This window comes from Balaenoptera ricei, chromosome 20 (genome assembly GCF_028023285.1).
Source record: "Balaenoptera ricei isolate mBalRic1 chromosome 20, mBalRic1.hap2, whole genome shotgun sequence".
NCBI lineage: Eukaryota > Metazoa > Chordata > Mammalia > Artiodactyla > Balaenopteridae > Balaenoptera > Balaenoptera ricei.
In genome coordinates this window covers 3,627,908-3,648,341 of record NC_082658.1, presented here as the reverse complement: position 1 = coordinate 3,648,341, position 20,434 = coordinate 3,627,908, and positions in this window count along the sequence as shown.

Sequence of the window (20,434 nt, the reverse complement as noted above, 5' to 3'; positions counted from 1 at the left end):
TTGTACAGTTTGAATGTGAGGAAAGGGATTGCTAGATCTTGGTGGTCTGGGTGGGCTCAATATATCTGGTATCCATTAAGATCCAAAATTTGCTTGAACCTACGGATTAATTCTCCTGCAGGAACTGAGGCAAACCAATAGCAGCTGAAAGTTAATCAAGCACTGATCTCGCACAATCCGTCTAATCACAGCCAGCTGTGATTTCAAACCTTTGCACTGAGGTTCCCTGGGGCAGTTCTACACAAGCCCTGGAGCGAGCACCCTCAACTTTGGAAGGGCAGGAGAGAAGTTAATAAAATAAAACTTAATGCCTTCAATTGCGGAACTGAAGAATAGGACCGACGAAGATGGTCCACAGCTCTTTCTGTATTAATCTCTTCCCTCTTCCCAGCTGCTTGTTCCTGGAAGGCATAGGATTTCTTCTGAATGTTTGCTGGGAATCCTTTATTTAAAAGAGTCATAAAATTGGGAACAGTTGCCTGTTTGTCCGTTGAGGGAATCTCTACTTCATCTCATAAGAAATAATTATTTATAGTGCCTAAATACATTTTTAAAAATTTTATTGATATGATAATGGACTTTGAGTTTTTATAATAAAGGTCAACCAGATTAAGATGAACATTATTAGCCTAGGCTTAAAGAAGTCAAAACAGATTTTGTGTAAACATATCTGAGCCCAGCCAGTTAATAAACTTCAATTAAATATTTTACCAATAAAGCCATAAAATTTGTAAAGATGCTTTCCATAAGGCTGGTGGTTTCACAATTTTACTTTTAGTTTATTGACTTTATAAGCAAATGATAGTGTGTCAGATAAACTGGTGTCATTTTCTAGCCATTCTTCTTGGTTTCTAACCTTACCTATAAGGCCTGGTACCTACACCTCCTTCTTTCTGAACCAATTCTCTTTCCTATAATTCAGCTCAGAAACTTGGGCCTTCCTGTCTGTTGACAGCATTGTGAAACTACTTGTATATCTCCTTCTCCAAGTAACATAACATTTCCGGAGTTCTGTCTCCTTCAGGGTTACCCTTTCTCATTTTGGGCACATTTTGGAGCTGAGACTCTGGTGCAGACAGCAAAATCCAAGCATCACTTACCGTCTTTCACCGTAAGCATGAGAAACCATATTTTGTCTACTAGACTAGACTTCCTTCTATCATTAAGATATCCCAGAACTCACAAAAGCATCATGCAGGCAGACCTTGAGTCCCCTACACCCTCCACTGCAATTGAGGATTAAACTAAAAAATGAAGTCATAATGGATAAACTGATATCTAAGCTGATTATAAAATGATAGAATAGAGTTCGTAAGCTTATTGATTATATTAACATATCTGAACTTCTCTGTGAGGTGGCGATTTGGGTACAAATGTTGAAACTCCATCTTTCACTTACCCACCTACAATTGTAATAACTAAAGGAACAGGCAAAGAATTGAGAAGGGAGCATCAGTGTCTGATTTAGTAATAAGGTAATGCTGCCATCCATGTATAGCAATTTCAAAGAATTACTTGATCACAGAAAACTAATAAAAGATAGATCAATGAACCCATAATTCACTGAATGTAAGGCAGCTGATTACATTGAAATTACATGAAGGATAGGACTCCAGTAGAACCACATCAAAATCTCCTCCCTCAAAGCTGCAAAGTCTGCGGGGGCCACGGCAGGATGTGGGACCATTGGTCGGCCACCAATCCAGACCCTTGCCAATATTCTGGAAAGTTCTCCAGCATAAGAGAATTGAGAGGGAGTGCAAGATCCCCCAGAACACTTAATCCTGCTTTTCATTTGATGCAGGCAGAACTGATAGGCCAAGCAAGGAGTTGGCTGCACCTGTTCTTAATCATAGATGCCTGGCCTGACAGATAATGAGGGCACTGCCCCAAGAATCTTTCACCACTGCTACAAACAAAAAAAAACTTATATAATTTCCCAGTACTTCACAAGTAGAGACACATGGGGGTGAGTAGAGCAAAAAGTAACCAAAAGTGTAGAAAAAGCAGTATAAAACACAAATTTTTAAGTCAGGATGACAGATTGAACACATGTATTTGCCTAATTTTCTTCCCCAAATCCCGCTGAAATGACAAGAAAGCTATTTAAAAATGGGGATTCCATGGTAGTAGTAAGAATAAAGGACAGTTGGGGCGAGCGGGGGCTACTCTTCGTTGCCGTGCCCGGGCTTCTCATTGTGGTGGCTTCTCTTGCTGTGGAGCACGGGTTCTAGGTGTGTGGGCTTCAGTAGTTGTGGTGCACAGGCTCAGTAGTTGTGGCTCACGGGCTTAGTTGCTCCACGGCATGTGGGATCTTCCCAGACCAGGGCTCAAACCCGTGTCCCCTGCACTGGCAGGCAGATTCTTAACTACTGCGCCACCAGGGAAGTCCAAACGAAGACCCAAAGCAGCCTTAATTAATTAAAAATAAATAAATAAAGTGGCTGCACCATTTTAAAAAATTAAAAAATAAAAAAGGAATAAAGGATAAAGGGTGCTGTCAGAGATTTTAAAAATTGAGAACTTTTTTTTGGAGTATAGTTGCTCTACAATCTCGTGTTAGTTTCTGCTGTACAGCAAAGTGAATCAGCTACACATATACATATATGCCCTCTTTTTTAGATTTCCTTCTCGTTTAGGTCACCACCGATCATTGAGTAGAGTCTCTGTGCTATACAGTAGGTTCTCATTAGTTATCTACGTTATACATAGTAGTGTATATATATCAATTCCAATCTCCCAATTCATCCCTCCCTTCCCCCCTTGGTAACCACATGTTTGTTCTCTACATCTGTGACTCTATTTCTGCTTTGCCAGTAAGTTCATCTGTACCACTTTTCTAGATTCCACATATAAGTGATATTATACAATATTTGTTTTTCTCTTTTTGACACGGGATGTAATTTTTCTCTTTTTTTTTTCTGACATCTTTATTAGAGTATAATTGCTCTACAATGGTGTGTTAATTTCTGCTGTATAACAAAGTGAATCAGTTATACATATACGTATATCCCCATATCTCCTCCCTCTTGTGTCTCCCTCCCACCCTTCCTATCCCACCCCTCAGTGTGTAATTTAGATGCAAAAGCCAGATCAGAAGTTGAGTTGATGCTCCTTTCTTCTAGGCACTGCAGCGGCTGGTTGCAAGGTCAGACCTGGTGAACGAGGAGACGACGGGGCACGATGGGGCTGTGCAACAGGAGGCATTAGGGTTATCGGAGGACAGCTACATGGGCCAGTGCCTTCCTCTCCTCCAGGAACGGTAAGTAGGTGGCGGCTGCTTTTGTTCCCAGCTGGAGCCCTGAAAGCCACCGCTTAGTGTGTGGATTTGGGCCTGGAAGAAGGTCAGAGCCGAGGCTGAGCTACTCCCTCCTTCCCAGTAGATCAGTAGGAATATTTCTCCATCCAGAAGTGAATTACACCAAAGAAGCCTAATGCAGAGTGTATTAGTTTCCCGTTGCAGCTCTAACAAATTACTACACACGTAGTGGCTTAAAACAACACCAATTTATTATATTACCGTTCTGGAGGTCAGATGTCTTAAACGGGTTTCATTAGGCTGCAGCCAAGGTGTCAGCCGGCTGCGCTCCCTCTGGAGGTTCTAGGGGAGATTCGGCTGCCTTGCCTTTTCTAGTTTCTGGAGGCTGACTGCAGTCTTTGGTTCCTGCCGCTTCCTTCTTCCTCAAAGCCAGAAGCAGAGCATCTTAAATCTCTCTCTCACGCTAAACTTCCAGCCTCTCTCTGATTTACAAGGACTCCTGTGATTATGTTGCATCCTACCCAGATTATCCAGGATAATTTGCCCATCTCAAAATCTTACTTAATCACACCTTCAAAGTGCATTTTGCCATGTTAGGTAACATATTCACAGGTTCCGAGGATTAGGACATAGACATCTTTGGGGGCAGAGGGGCGTTGTTCTGCTTATCCCACTGAGTAAAGCGATCCTTATTGTGGGAGTTTAGAAACTGCCTTAGTTCTCTCTGTCCATACAATGGAAATGCAAATCCGATTGTGGATAAGACTCAGGGTCTTTGAGATAAACGAGATCTACCCAGCAGCAAAAGAAACTCAATCGAGTTGCCTATACAGACATCATAGCTCCTCACTCAAATATTATTAGTTAACAATTTAAAAAGAAGAGAGTTAGCTCTATGTTGTAAGACTAATGGATTAATGTATTGAAGCCCTACTATATACCAGGAAGAGGGGATAAATTGGAGAAATATAAATATCAGGTCTCAGTATCATGTAACTTACATTCTGTTAGGGTAGACAAAGAAAAGAAATTGATGTATTCATTTGTCCCTTGCACAAATCTTATTGAGTATTTTCTTTGTGCCAGTAGCTGTCCTGTATATAACAGTGAAAGAAACAGAAAAGTTCCTACCCTCATATGATTACATCCGAGTATGGGGAGACAGACATATACTTTAATATATAGACATACATTTTAAATAATATGTTAAACATATTTCTATATATGTATAGGCAGAAATTCTAATATATCAGGTGGTAATCAGTGACATGAAGAAAAATAAAGCAGTATAATAGGAATTTTTAACCTTACCATATGATTTATCAGGCCAATCTAGAAAATTTTGACAGCAATAGGAAATGTTATTAATCATGATGTCATGACAAGAAGAATAATAGGAGATTATCCCAGGCAAAATGGGAAGTATATTCACTCTAGATGTGTGTGTGCATGTGTGTGTACTAAGATAGCAGAGTGTTTTGATATATCACAGTCGGAGAAGGTCTCACTGATTCACAGACCTTTGAACTTCAGAGGTCTGAAGGAAGAGTGGGGGAGAGCCCTTGTAAACAGCTAAGGAAAATGCCGTGCTATGCGCCGTCTTAAAACAGGCTGCTTTTCTATAAGATAGATTGAAGGCTACTTTAAATTAAGGTCAGAAAAAGCCTGCCTAAAGGGGTGACATTTGTTTTGAATCTGAACGACAGGAAGAAACCAGACGTGCACATATCAGGAAAAACACTTCCATGAGCTTTTACTTCTAGTTATGGCTGATAAGCTTCTCTGGGACTAACACCCTACAGATAGCAACTATAAACTCTGGGCAAAATGCAAAAAATTATTATCAGGAGACACTGGAGAATGACCAAAACAAGACAGAAATGAGTGAGGGCTGACGTTTGAAAGAAAGAAATGGTATCAAAAGTTTTCTATAGTCACTGCTTGTAGCCTAACTCATGCATCTTTCTGGGTCCGGGGAAGGTGGGGTGGGTGCAGCTAAAACTTCCATAGAAAACCCATAACGAATATGGTTTGAAGAACCAAAGGACAGAGGTGGGGTGTTTTATAAGAAATATAGAACCCGAATGTTAACTAAATGTGCCATGATTTAGAGTAACAGGTGAAATGCAAAAAAAGAAAGAAAAAAAAAGATAACTAAGTTGTTCTTAGTACTTGGAATGTTGCTCTTTCCCTCTTCTCTTGGAAGAATAGAAAGTTCTGAGTGCCCGGGGTAAAGATCACAGTTCCCAGATTCCCTGCAATTGTGTGCGGTCATGCTACTTATTTCTTTTTTTTTTTTTAACATCTTTATTGGAGTATAATTGCTTTACAATGGTGCGTTAGTTTCTGCTTTATAACAAAGTGGATCAGTTATACATATACATATGTTCCCATGTCTCTTCCCTCTTGCATCTCCCTCCCTCCCACCCTCCCTATCCCACCCCTCTAGGTGGTCACAAAGCACCGAGCTGATCTCCCTGTGCTATGCGGCTGCTTCCCACTAGCTATCTATTTTACGTTTGGTAGTGTATATATGTCCATGCCACTCTCTCACTTTGTCACCATGCTACTTATTTCTGATTAATGGGGTGTAAGTAGGAGCAGCATGACAATGTCAGAAAGTGTCCTTAAAAAGTAACAGCCATGGGGCTTCCCCGGTGGTGCAGTGGTTAGGAATCCGCCTGCCAATGCAGGGGACAGGGGTTCGAGCCCTGGTCTGGGAAGATCCCACATGCCGCGGAGCAACTAAGCCCGTGCGTCACAACTACTGAGCCTGCGCTCTAGAGCCTGCGAGCCACAACTACTGAGCCTCCGAGCCACAACTACTGAAGCCCGCATGCCTAGAGCCCGTGCTCTGCAACAAGAGAAGCCACCACAATGAGAAGCCCAAGCACCACAACGAAGAGTAGCCCCCGCTCGCCTCAACTAGAGAAGGCCCGCACGCAGCAACGAAGACCCAACGCAGACAAACATAAATAAATAAATAAATAAAATCTATTAAAAAAAAGTAACAGCCATGTACCCTCCGAACCCCTGTCTCCATCTTACTGGATGGAAAGTAATACAAGCAGCCATATTTGAGCAGGAATTGATCCACCTACCTCTGGATTTTGTTTATGTAAGAGAAATATACTTCTATTTGTTATTTCACTATTACTAGGGGTTCTCTGCTGCTCACAAATAGAACTTCTGATGCATTCGTTTATTCTTCAGTTATTTCCATGTGTGCTTTCATTAAATCCATTATAAATGCTAAGGACAAAATTAGCATTATTATTGTTATAATTAACAATATTTTTCTCTAAAGGACACTGTGGTTATGAAAATGCTGTGTTCCAGAGAACCCTGCAGTTTTATAGAAGATGCTTCAAATGATTCTACAAACACGAGTCAGCATTTTTAGAATATATATGATTTACATGCTAACTGCCTTTAACACTGTGACAAATGCAAATGTGTTATATACAAAATGTTTGCACTTTGGAGACAACATGTTTATTTGCGCTGTAAACTGAACGTATCAAGGTCCAAATCTCATAAAGAAAATATCTCTATTATGTGATGCTTTTCTTGAAATTGCAGAGTAGTGAGTTAAATCTGCTACCCTCTATTATTTGGTTTAATAAATCAAGCTGTCCTGGATATTGTAAAGCCAAATAAAAATACAGGAATAGATAGTAGATTGGTTTATAAGTAAAATTACCACTGTCATCTGTAAGCCATGATTTCAGAGATGTCCCTGTTAAGCAAAGTGATCTCATAACTCCCATTGAATGATTCAGTAATAATCAGAAGTTATAAACATTAAATTTATTAAATAAACATATTAATAAAATACTTGTTTCATGTATTAGGATTTCAAGTAAGATTGGCTGTAAAATATACTTTTCCCTGTGAAAAATTTGAAAATCATGGAGCCAACATAGGAAAATAAGTCTTAAATAAATATTTATTCATTTTTTCCTTGATAAAAAGGATTTTAATGTTGAACAACGCTAAAAGATTAACTTTAGTTTTTAAGAGAAAATATTCTTTCCTTTAATGTAGTAGTCACATAATATGTTTATATGTTATACAACATTGTAAATCAACTATACTCCAATATAAAAGAAAAATTAAATTAAAAAAATATGTTTACATATTAAACTTCAAAATTTAACTTCTTTTAAATGTACTTGAAATGAATAGAAAAGTAGGGTATACAGTGAATGTAAGTATATTAAATCATGTTGATTATGTCAAATCTATAAAATATAGGGTAGTTATATTACATTACTTGTAACATGAATAAAAAGAGTAATTTGGATGATTTAGTTAACCTACTAAATATACAATATCTGTCTGCAAAGTTTTCTAAAAAGCTGCCAAAACCTAGTTATGTCATTTATGGAATCCTATAATTATCTTCCAGATCCCCTTTCAAATAGCCTCTGGCTTCATGCTTTACGATGACTGTTTCTATTTTGTACAAACGCCTATTAATAATAGCCAAATCATCTTTTTTCTCTACCCATCAAAATCTCAAAGAAATCAGGGTTATCAGTAGTGAATCATCATCTCATTGAAATTGATGGACTTGCCTCTCAGTGGTAACAAAGTCTCTTTTAAATTGTTGGCAACTAGCTGCATTTTTAGCCAAGTGGGGGGGGGGGGCGGTTAAAGCCATTACCCTAAATTACTTCCTCTTGGAAATGCTACAGCCTTGTATTTTATATCATTTAAATCACGCTATGCAGCTGTAAGCATATTATATTTAACAATTTGAAGTCACAGCGAGGCTATACACTTGATTTTCTCATTCATGCTCTCTCTGAGCTTTAATAGAGAAGTGAAGGCAGTGTTTCCATGGTAAATTCAGACCAGGCTCATCCGGTTTCTCAAATGTGCCATTTGCTTCCTGCTGACCTAGCCAATCCTGACCTTCTCGTATCAAATATTCCCTGAGAACTAGAGAGAAAGAAGGGTACAGGAAAAAAAAAAAAAAAAAAGCTCGGATCTCACAAGTCCCTATTAAATTTCTGATCAGAGTGTGGAGAAGAGAGGACTAAATTCCACTAAAATATGAAAAAAAAGAAAAAAAAGGATGGTTTAATGCTTTTCTAGTTAAACGTGGCCAGAGTACTTTGTAGTTCTGCCTCAAAGAAGATTGTCTTTAGTGATCTACGAAGATTTGACCTCCTGATCCTGCCCATGGGAAAAAAGTGATCTGTTTCTGTTCATATTAAGGCTCTTTTCTGCCTGAGCATTCTCTTAGTATGTTAGAAAGCTATAGAGCAACCAAAGTACAGAACTAATAATTAGTTGAAAAGTGTTACATTTAGAAAGATTTCAAGAGCCCACTTGTAATGAAAGTACCATGACAATTTCGAACGACATATGTTCTATGCGGAAATTGCAGTCACTCTCAATATTGATCATTCTAGTTATTCATAACAAGAAGAAAACTAAGCAAAACCAATTATTGTATTGACATGCAGTCCTAATCTATAGGTCTTTGGTTAGCAAAAAAGACATATCCACATTTGTATCAGGACAATTAATAGCCAGATCCCAGATTGGTTTATTCAGACCGGCTTTAATGGCACTTTACTTGATTTGGGGCACTTTAGAGAAACTTTTTAAAAAACCATTTTGTTTAGTTGAAGACATAGATAATAAAATCCAAAACTTAAAAAAAAAATTTTCTGGTCCTCAGGTTTTTTAGCCTAATATATGAGTCGGTCTGTAATGTCGAATGAGTTAACATAGTGTTTTACTGAAATGTATACAGGTTGATTATTTAAAGGCCATTCATACAAAATTCAAACGTAACAAAACATTCTTGTTTTGTTAATAATCTCTAGTGGACATCGGCTAAATATCTATGATCACAGTTATTTGCAATATGGGAAAAACAATTTAAAATAAAAAATGGCCAATGTAACCGTTACTGCATTCCATTTAGGCAATATAATACTATTTTAAACTGTTGGTGAGAAATGGGAAAACCTTGAAGGTAAATGGAAGCTGATTATGACTCTTCGTCTTATAAACACATTGTATTTATTAAGTCCCCACGGTTCGCTTAAGCATAACCTAAACAGGATTATAGTTATGTTTTTCCATGCTACCCAAGTAATTTCTTTTCTATACCAGAATGCAGTTACTTTACAGTGATGTTATCCATTTGTGCATTGCGGAGTTCAAAAGCAATTCAGACCTGCCCAGAGAACTGACAGAAGTAAACAGGTTCTTAAATGAAAGAATCATCCTACTTATCGTATAAGATGAATGTCTTAAGTGAGTAGTTCTTATTCCAATGTTGCAAAATATGCCTTTAATTAAAAAAGAAAAATGTTTCCTTCAGAATGAAAAAGTCTGCTTCCATTGATTTTAAACAACTGGAAGATAATGGAACAGAAAGAAAAGTTTAACGCCGGCCCTGCAGTGTCTTGCAGCGAATTGTTTTTCACCAAACACACACATGTAGCAGCGAAACATCCTCAAAATGTAAAACATCTTGCTTTTTTTTTAATAACCCCTGGTGGTATGTTTTTACTTTAGTAATAATTGTATTTTCTTTTTTGCACATTTTATTTAACAACATTGCAGTGCCAGATAATCGGTTCCATGTGTTCAGGGCACTAGCAAAGTGCCTAACGGAGAAACAATTAACTTTATTGGGCTCCTGTTATTGGCAGACACAGCCTTACACCCTCACTGGTTCGTGGTTCTGAGCCACATAGGAGCTGCAAAGAATTTGGTGTCCTCAGTAATCACACAGTAACCTGAATTGAGAGCCAAGTTGTCATGTAAAAAACCATGATCATGCACTAGAAACAGAAGTTAAAATCCATGACAAGATGGGATGAAGTTCATTTCAGTTACAAAAAAAGTGCAATGATGAGTCCAGGGCATGTAGCCAGTGGTTGATGAGCGAGTCTGGACCTTTGCAGAAGAGGAACACGCAATAGCGTGGTTTGAGGCAAAGGAGAGCTCGGTGGCAGGAATGCAAGCCTAGCTCTTTGAGTTATAGGCATTGAAACAATGGTTAAATGCAGTTAAGCACAAGGAGTTAACAGAGTTAGGTTTTATCAACATTAACCCTTGTCCTGGAGAGTCCATAAAATTCTAATTGCCCTCTTCTGAGGAAAGCAGCCCCAAGAGGTTCTTTATGTACAAAGCAGCTCTGACTCATGCCATGAGTGAAATGAGCAAATAACCCTGCTGGCACAGCTGCCACTGACTGGTCCAGGGTATGATGCACAAGTCACGCTCACGATGGAGATGTGGGGTGTGTGGACAACCACCCCTGCAGTGACTCAGTCCAAAACTCTGCCTGGCATTGGACAAACTGACCTGAACAAAGTCTCTCCTGTGAGAAGTGAGGCTGGGAGGTATACCCAGGAGGGGAACCTCCCTGGCCTCAGATAATACTCTACATAAATCTGAGCTCTGGGTCTGGTTCTCCATGAAGCACAAGATACATCCTGGGCTTGGAAGTGCTGGCACCCAGAGTACATGATACCCTGCCTTTTCACGTACCCATGTCATAAAGTCCCATTCGTGGAGGTAAGCTGGAGAGCTCTTTTCTTTTGGATCTACCTAATGCACCTTACGTTTTCAACACATTCATCTGGTTCTTAGAAGAAAAAGAGGCTCTTAATAAATGAAACGGAAGATGGGATTGTAGAATCTGGAAGGGGGAAACATTTGGAGGAAGTCTTATTGATACTTGTTGCTCTAGTGAACCCTTAGCAATTGGAAGCAGCACAAAATAAAAAGCAACTCCGGGAAACTGGGATGACTAAAAGAATATTAGCATGTCGAAGAGGAATAAAGAGATGGTGAAGACACATTTCTTTGTACTTTTGTTCTGGATTATTCCCCTGAAGAGCACAGTCAGCAGGGCACCATTGGCACATAATACATACCATTTTTTAAAAATCATGAATTTAATTTTTTTCAATGATACTTTTAAGAAAAAGGACACTTGCAACCTATACTAGTATTTATGAAAGTATGACCCCACTGAACTCTGACCTGCTTGGAGATCAGCAAGGAGTCTTGCTGCTAAAGCTGAATTTAACATTCTTTCCCCGTGTTAAGAAAAACAATCGATGGATGAAATTATTTCGATTTTAGATTTTTTTATGAATATGTCTTGCATCATATATACCTATCTTATCTCTGTTAGAATCAAATGTGTTGGAATCGCACTTGCAGTATGATTACGTGTGTAATTCTTCCTCATGTTGACCATATCAATATGCCACAATATTCCACAAAGGAGATTTCTAAGTTATGGCAACCATAAGAGTATAAGGCTCAGATGGTCCTTCGAGAGAGCCTATTCAGAGGCATATAGGTGGCTGGTAGCCTTGCTGCCACACCTCGGGGATGCGGGCCACACTCCTTTTGGGCTTATCACAGACAATGGCTCAGCGCAGCGCAGGGATCACAGCTCAGCCATTCCTGTTGAACGCAGGACTCTTCTTACAAGGTGATCTGCCTTCTGGAGCCCCCATCAGCGTGGTTGACACTGTCTCTAAGTTGCACTGCGGTCTGAGGCTCTCCTTACCCTAACTTCCCCCTCCCCTCTCTCCTTTCATAGGTGTCAGACCTGTATCTGCTTACTCCTAGCCTCTCTCCATTTTATCCTTCAAAGGTATTTCTCCAATAATTATTTTTCTTATCGAATTCCATCTTGATGTCTGTTTCTTGGAGGGCTCAAATCGATACTCTGATGCTCAGGTACTCTGTTTCATAATTTGAAGAATTATCCGTCTGCAGCATAGGTAAAAATAGATATTATCTATACTATTGAATAAACTATCACATTAAAAAAACTGAAAAAAAATCTAATGCCACAAATAAGCTCAAAGGGGCTGGTGCAAGCTAATTTGCAACTTGTAAAGAAAATTTCTTAGAAGAAATATAGAGGAATATCTATTTGGAGTTGCAGGGCTGCATATAATGTTATAGAGAGATCTAGAGTATACAATTGAAGTAAAATGTTCCCCATCATATAGCAAAATAAGATATAGCAGTCTCCGAACAAGTAATTCTTCCTTGTCTGTGTAATATATTCTCTTAATGAGAATAATCAGATTTTTAATGTTATCTATGTTTTCTAACATCAGGAGAGTTAGAGCTATACGTGAGCTAAAGCCACATATTCAGACGTACCATGGTTTATAAACAATTAAGTTCAGTTAAAAGTGTTCACCACCCATCTCTGCTGTGAACCAGATTCACCCAACACAGTCCTTACATCATTGTGTTCAGAAATTACTCTAAGTGTTTAGAGTTGGTCCTTTTCTTCAGCCACTAATACAATTTTTTTTTGAAAGTGGATCTCGTTAAGCATAACCCCTCTCTCAAACTACTTCCCCCTGTATCTGGAAAAATGATCTTACTCAGACGTCTGTGATCCTTTAAAGAGATGAAACACGCACTAAATCTGCTTCAAAATGAAATGCCTAAAATAATTAAGCTAAAAATATTCTTAAATTCTCTTGATCTTCTCCTCCAACCACCCAGAAGACATTCGGATTTTTAGCAGTCCCAGGAAAACAAGAATCCTTTCTTATTCTCAGGGTTGTGTGAGAAGGGAAATTGATTTCATATTATATTTTGCACTTCATTGGTTTTGTCCCCCCTCTTGAGAGACCCTGTTAGGATTTAACAAAAGACATCACTTTTATGAACTGCCTATAATTCTACGTCTTTGTAGGGTTATGGAAAAGTCTGCCAGTGTAGAAAGCTTGAATTCAGAGTGCTCAGTGAGGCTTGCCCAATAGAGGCCAGCTCAGTAAATCATATCTGACAGCCCTTTGTTAAAGAACTTTCTCAACTCATACTGTGTCCCCCTGTATTGGCCCTAGTATATAACGCCCCACGCCATACCCATCACTATTGGAACCTGTGTTGATTTTTACACGTGATGATTTTATGGTGCTTGCCAGCACTGACTTAATCTAATACTGACTAGCCTCGCTATAAACTCCACTTTTTAAAAAATAATTTAGAGAGACTCAGAGGTCCTTTTTTTAAAAATCAGCTCTGAAGTGACGATACTGTGTAATTATTTTTGGTATCTTGCTGATGAGAGATAAATGAAGGCAGATAAAATTTGAATGGCACTGCTTTCCAGGCACTATTTCCACTAATTTTTGATAGAAATAAAATGGTGCAAAAAATAATGCACGTCCTTTTAAGATAAGGAAACCATTGCATCATAACCACTTTTATAAATCTCAATAGATGGGAATGCCAGTGACTCAAATTAAGGAACTATCATCTATTCTTAAATAGGTTAAGAAATGAAAATTGCTTCCTTGAATAATATTAGTTTTTTTATATCTGAGAAGATTGTGATTTTGCCTCGATCTGGATATTTGGGGAAATATGGTCACTCTCAGATCCTACCCTTCCCTCAGCTCCACTTCTCACCCTGGACACTGGTTTGCAGAGGAAAACAGATTACCTTATCTATCAGATTGCTTTTCCATTTTACACTTCAGCGATGCCATCTCTGTGGTGTGAAGAATTGTGCCCCCAACTGCCTACAATTTCCCATACAGGTCATTTTCACCTAACTTTATATTAATGAAGAGCTTTAATCTTACTATTTAAGTAGTTTTAGTATCACCAAAGCCTTTCTAAATGGCCAACATTCTCAGATTTTATATACACATACAACTGTGAAATAGTTTAACTTAGTTTTCTCTAAAAGAGCCATTTAAGAAAAAAAAATTAAAGAATGGAAATCGTAAACCCTGTGATCTTAGACCAATGTGGTAAAGATATTCAGACAGTTTCTCCAAAACATTTTGCTCTTGTTGGAGAAAAACCATCAATATAAATGAAAGTTAGATGGTAATATTATAAGGTGATTAGTTCTTAGGCAGACAGGAGAGCTATGGACATAATCCACAAACACGGTTTCCTGTGTCGATGGCTCAATGTCTGTATCAAAAATCCTAATGCAGTAGTTTATCTCTTCTTTCAGCTTTTTATGTAATAAAAGTTATAACAGTTAAATTGTACAGAAGCCAAAAGCATACATAACAGATTGCTCTAATGTCAGTTGGCTAGGAGTGAATCATTTTAGACTCTTTTTGAAGTTTCAGAGTCCTGCATAAAAGACCATTAAGCTGTTGTCTCCAAGAAGAAGCCAAGGGGATCATTGAGGCAATTACCTCTACAATTCAGGCAAAGAAATACTGTTATTAAGGAAAACATGAGTATTTGAGGCTTGTTTCTATTTTTTTTCTTAAATTATTCATTCTTGCTGTCTCCATTATTTTGATAATATAGAAAATATTTACTTTCTTTTTCACGTCTAACAGTCATCTCATATCAAGAGCTGAATTAGGACCACTTCTATGCAATCAAAATTATCACCAAAAATCAGCTCCCCAAATGGCTGCTGCCCAAAAGAAAGGTTTTGCTACCCAAACAGAAAGTTTCAAATCCCGATTCTACGCTTTGCATTTCTGACATGGGGTGAGCCACTTAAACTTTTCAAGGTTTCTGGGTCTTCAGTGGAGACCTGTGCTTTCTAACTCATGAGGTTGTTACAGGTATCAATTGAGATAAATTACGTGGAGGTCATTTGTTACACTCCATGTAAATATCGATATCATAAATAACCCCCAAACTTTTATTTTTAAACCACATTCATTCTCTATTTCTAGTAATATTTTGTAATTGTAACAGTCTAAAGGGGGATAAGAACTTAAATTAAAATGGTGTGTACTCTACTGTAAATAAAATAATGTTGAATGATGTTTAGAGCAGCCCACGGACCAGATTTTCCCTGCTGCCTGTTTTTATCAATACAGTTTCATTGGACCAGATCTACGCCTATTCATTTCTGTATTGTCTCTGCTTTCACACTCTAAGGGCAGGGTTGAATAGCTGCAACAGAGACCATATGGCTCGCAAAGCCAAAAATACATATTATCTAGCCTTTTACAGAAAATTGTGGCCAACGTGGGAACAAAGCTGTTTCATAGGAAACACCCTTTGCATCTATCAAATATTTTGGAGATGTGTACTTTAGAAATCTTGCTAAAGCTTTCGGGATTTGGTGAAAAAGTGTATAATGTTACAGACACACACACGCACACACAAAATGTGTGTTTGCCTATAAATGTGCACCTTGTCTGACTACAAATTTGGTTACATTCAATGGCTTAAATATTCTGACACACAGCCAGCATGATTCCATGGTGACAGTGAAAGCGGCGCTTGCCTCACAAATGAAGCCAATTGCAGCTGTCATCCACTGTCACTTCAACTTAATTATGAAGAGAAAGACAATTGGTTTTGAGCACACAGAACATTAGAGATTTGAAGATAATTGTGATGAAATGATTCTGCCTAGAAAACTAGTAACAGTACATGATTTTTATTGTGGGCCTGTCAGTGCAAAAAATCGGACTGTCAAGCCCACTTTAAATATGGCTACAAATCATAGGAGGTTTGCTTGTGCCTTCGAATTGGTAAACTGAAACAAACACACACCTGCGGGGAGGAGTGGACCCATAACTTTGAAGTGAAGGACAGAAAGAAACACTCTTTCTTTAAGTGAAAAACTCAGGGCAAAAAAGAGGGAGCTTTTATAGGGGTAGGACTCTGTATAGTTATTTCAATGTTGGAGAATATCGTCCTTGGCTTTCTTTTCTCAGCACAGATGTTCATCTGCATCCCATCTGATCCAAATATTCAGCATCCTTGGCACACAACTCTTTATCTCAACTGTGTGTTCTTCCTCTGGGCCAAACTCCAGTGTCACAGATGTGCAAAGAGACAGAAAGGAAAAAGATTTTATAGGATGGAAAAGTCGGAGCTCAAATTTATCAACAGGTCCTTATGGGGACTGTTTATTTCCCTAAATTCCCACCTGTGCCGTTATAAGTCTAATAGCCAGACAAATTTGGCTACAAATCTCCACTCTGTGAAAGAAATTTTAGGAATTAATGCCTTATGGAAATAAGCGTTATAAAAGCTGAACGCGAGATAAACCACCTACAAATGCTTCATTTAGTTACTTAGTTTGTGTGGACAGGGGAAACATAAATTCAAAATTCAATTTGCCTTGAAGTAAATTTGAAAAACCAATAAAATCAATAGAATCTTACTTTTTATACCATCTCTTGAGTCTAACCCTGGATGGCATCAAAGGACCATTTGCAATTTTTCTGTCCTGGTGGATGTGTAGACACTGGGCAGCGGCCTTTTCGTTAACATTCATACATTTTCACTTTTTCAGTCTCTCACTTTACCATTGAAAATCTCCAAGTAGCTCTTTTTTGTTTAAACCCTGGATTTCCTCATTGCAGAAATGTGTGCTATATTATATGGTACTTTGCCCATGCTATGTTTTCTCATAGTCTCTGCTTTTCATTCTCTATGATAAGACTTGCCTTTTTTTTTTCTGTAAAGTGCCAGATACGATCTCTGTCACAACTCAACTCTGCAATTCTAGCACAAAAGCAGCCATAGACAGTATGCAAATGAATAGGCGTGGCGCTGTTCCAATAAAACTCTACACAAATAGTCAGCGGGTTGGATTTGGCTCCCAGGACATCGTTTGATGATCCTTGCTGTACCAGATTGTGAGTTTCTGAGGACAGTGTATTTCCCGTGTCATTGTTTCTATCCAGTGATATTTTCCTTCAGCCTGAAGAAATCCTTTCAACATTTTTAAAATGTTGATGGCAATTAATTCTCTCTGCCTTTGTTTGAATGGAATTGTCTTTATTTCTCCATCAGTTTTGAAGGGTACTTTCAATGAATATAGAATTCTAGGTCAACTTTTTTTCCCATCACTTTAAAGATGTTGTTTGATTGTTTTCTAGCACACTGATGAGAAATCAGTTGATTCTACATAATAATACCAAATCCCCAGATGAAATCTCTATTTTGCTTTGGAAGATTCTAAACTTTCTCTTTGTCTTAACTTTTCAGGACTAGGATTTTGATATACCTAGCCATAGTTCTTTTTGTAGTTATTCTACTCAGTGTACACTGTACATTGAACTCCTTGGATATACAACTTTTTTTTTTACCCCAAAGGGTGGGAAATTTCTTTAAAAACATTTTCTGCCCCCTTTTATTTTTCCTTCCTGTATTGGACTCCAATAACCTCTGTGTGAAACCACTTCATAATTTTGCACAGGTCACTGAGGCTCTGTTAATTTTCTTCCAATTTTTTCTCTGAATTTTAAAATAGACATTTTCTATTGATCTATATTTAGGTTTACTAACCCACTTGTAGTCAGTCTTCCAACTACTCTTAAGCAGCTCCGTGATTTTTTTTCATTTTAGGTGTTGGATTTTTTGGTTCAAAATTCCCCATGTTCTTCTTTTAATTTGCCTTGAGATTTTTTCATCTGTGCATTCATTATTATTGCTTTTAAGTCCTTGAGCTTGAAAAATTCCATCAGTTAATTACCACATCTAGTAATTTTTATTATAATCTGTACATCATGGTGATGTGTTATAAGGAGTCTGGATTATGCCATCTTTCTTAAAACGGTGTTAATTTTTGTTTTCCTGACAGACATTTAAATTACTGGCAGATACTATTGTTCTTGTGAGGCTTGGTTTTATTATTTCTTAGGACGTAATAATCTCAGTTTTGAAGTGAGACCTGGGGTGTGGTCCTTATTCTATTTAGAATGTAGTCTTTATTATTAAACTGTGGCTTTCCTGGGGTCTCACCTGAAAGCATGAGTTTCTAATAGAGGTTTCTCCACTTATGCTGGACCAAAATGCCACTTTCCATCATTGAAAGCCCTTTGGTATCACTGTTTCTCTGTAATCTCTGTAGGAAACAATTTCTGCTGCACCTCATATTTGCTTGCCCTGCGCTTACACAATTTCTCTCAGCCAAGAACTCATGGCAAATTCTCCTGCAAATGCTGAGTCCTCCTCTCTATCAACTTCCTATTTTCTGGATTCTGTTCTGCAAATTCCAGTTGCTTCAGCAGCATGGAATTTTTATTCCTACCTCAGCAGCTCAGAGATATTTATTCTTTACTTGGGCTCCAACTTGCTCTGCCATAAGTCTGAACAGTCCCCATGAAGAAAACCAGGGAATGTGTTTACCTTCCCTTAAGGATCATAGCCCTGAACTACCTGTTTTCCAATGCTTGAAAAGGGTTGGCTCATATATTTTATCTCTTTTTATACTTGTTTACTGTGGGTGGACAATTCATGAACAAAAATGGATGGAAATTTCGTATCAAACATTAAATTAATATTCATCCAAGGACAGTTGCTTCTATGCCTAATAAGTGGTCAGATATTTAAATGAACAAATATAAATTAAAAAGTAATTGTGGTGAAATGAAAGAGCTTACCAGTAGTAAAAGAAACAAAAAACAAATAAGCAAAACTTCAAACCTTTACAAAGAGTTTGCTGAGTGTTTATGAGCAGGTTTAGTAGTGAAAACTTATGAGTAAACTCTTTGTATTTGTGTCTGCAAAAGGATGCTCATATAATAATAAATGCTGGAGAGGGTGTGGAGAAAAGGGAACCCTCCTGTGCTGTTGGTGGGAATGTAAATTGGTGCAGCCATTATGGATAACAGTATGGAGCTTCTTCAAAAAGCTAAAAATAGAGTTGCCACGTGATCCAGCAATCCCACTCCTGGGCATATATCCAGACAAAACTATAATTCGAAAAGATACATGCACCCCTATATTCAAAGCAGCACTATTTACAATAGCCAAGACATGGAAACTACCTAAATGTCCATTGACAGATGAATGGATAAAGAAGAGGTAGTATAATGAAATATACACAGTGGAATATTACTCAGCCATAAAAAAGAATGAAATAATGCCATTTGCAGCAACATGGATGCAACTAGAGATTATCACACTAAGTGAAGTAAGTCAAACAGGGAAAGACAAATACCATATATCACTTATATGTGGAATCTAAAATAAACACAAATGAACTTATCTATGAAACAGAAACAGACTCACAGACATAGAACAGACTTGTGCTTGCCAAGAAGGAGGGCGGTGGGGGAGGGGAGGATTGAGAGTTTGGGATTAGCGGATGCAAACTATTATATAGAGGATGGATAAACAACAAGGTCCTACTGTATAGCACAGGGAACTATAGTCAATATCCTGTGATAAATCATATGGAAAAGAATATGAAAAAGGATATATATATGTATAACTGAGTCACTGTGCTATACAGCAGAAATTAACACAAGAGTGTAAATCAACTATACTTCAATAAAATTAAAAAAAAAGAATTCCTCTTAAAAATTCTTCATAGAGATACCTACTTCTTAATCATGTCACACTCTTTAATTGATTTCTGTAACAAGGTGACTGGTGGAAGCCACCAATGCTTATTCATTTATTCAATAAGCATCTACTATGCTTGTTTGTATTTAAAGAGAAATGAGAAACCAGTAGATAAAAATACAACAATATGAAAATAAAGAGAGCAATAAATTCTAGTAGAAAATTCTTACAAACCTGAAGTGAATAAATGTCCTTGAGAATTTGGGATGAAATGAAACAGAGGAGAAAATGGATTTACACCAGAGAAGTGGAAAAATTGTTATCTACAATAACAAATAAACGTGATGAGAAAAAACAGGGGAGGTAAATATGCATATTTGCATGCTTTTATTAGGCTTGTTGTTGATTCTGGAAACCAACAACACGGAAGTCTACCATACAGAAACTTGGTAAGGAATTAGCAGAGCCATGTGGACAGAAAGACAGAACAATATTTTGTCACAAGGTCAAAGTTGGGCTGGGTGTAAGGGACAATTTTCTGATGGTCAAATTACAGTCCATGGGAAAAAATGGGCACATGAATCTTGTGGCCTAATTTTGAAAGCTAACATGAAATGAGTCTACTTCTTAAAACATTTTAAGAGGCATTTAGATGGTTGAGACAAAATCAAGTCAAGGAAAGCAAAGACTAGAAGTAAGTCCCAAGAGAGGAGAGAAAGCATTAAGCAACATGTACTATAAATCAGTATTGAAAAAGACTAAGACAAGAAGAAAGCCATTTTGTAGTATAGAAAATACAAGAAAATGGTAGGCATAAGAGGTTTATTGACTTATCTGAGAAAGTAAGAAAGAGGCTGATTAAGGTTTGAATCTATTACCTTGAAATTATTGAAAATAACCTTAATAAACGTC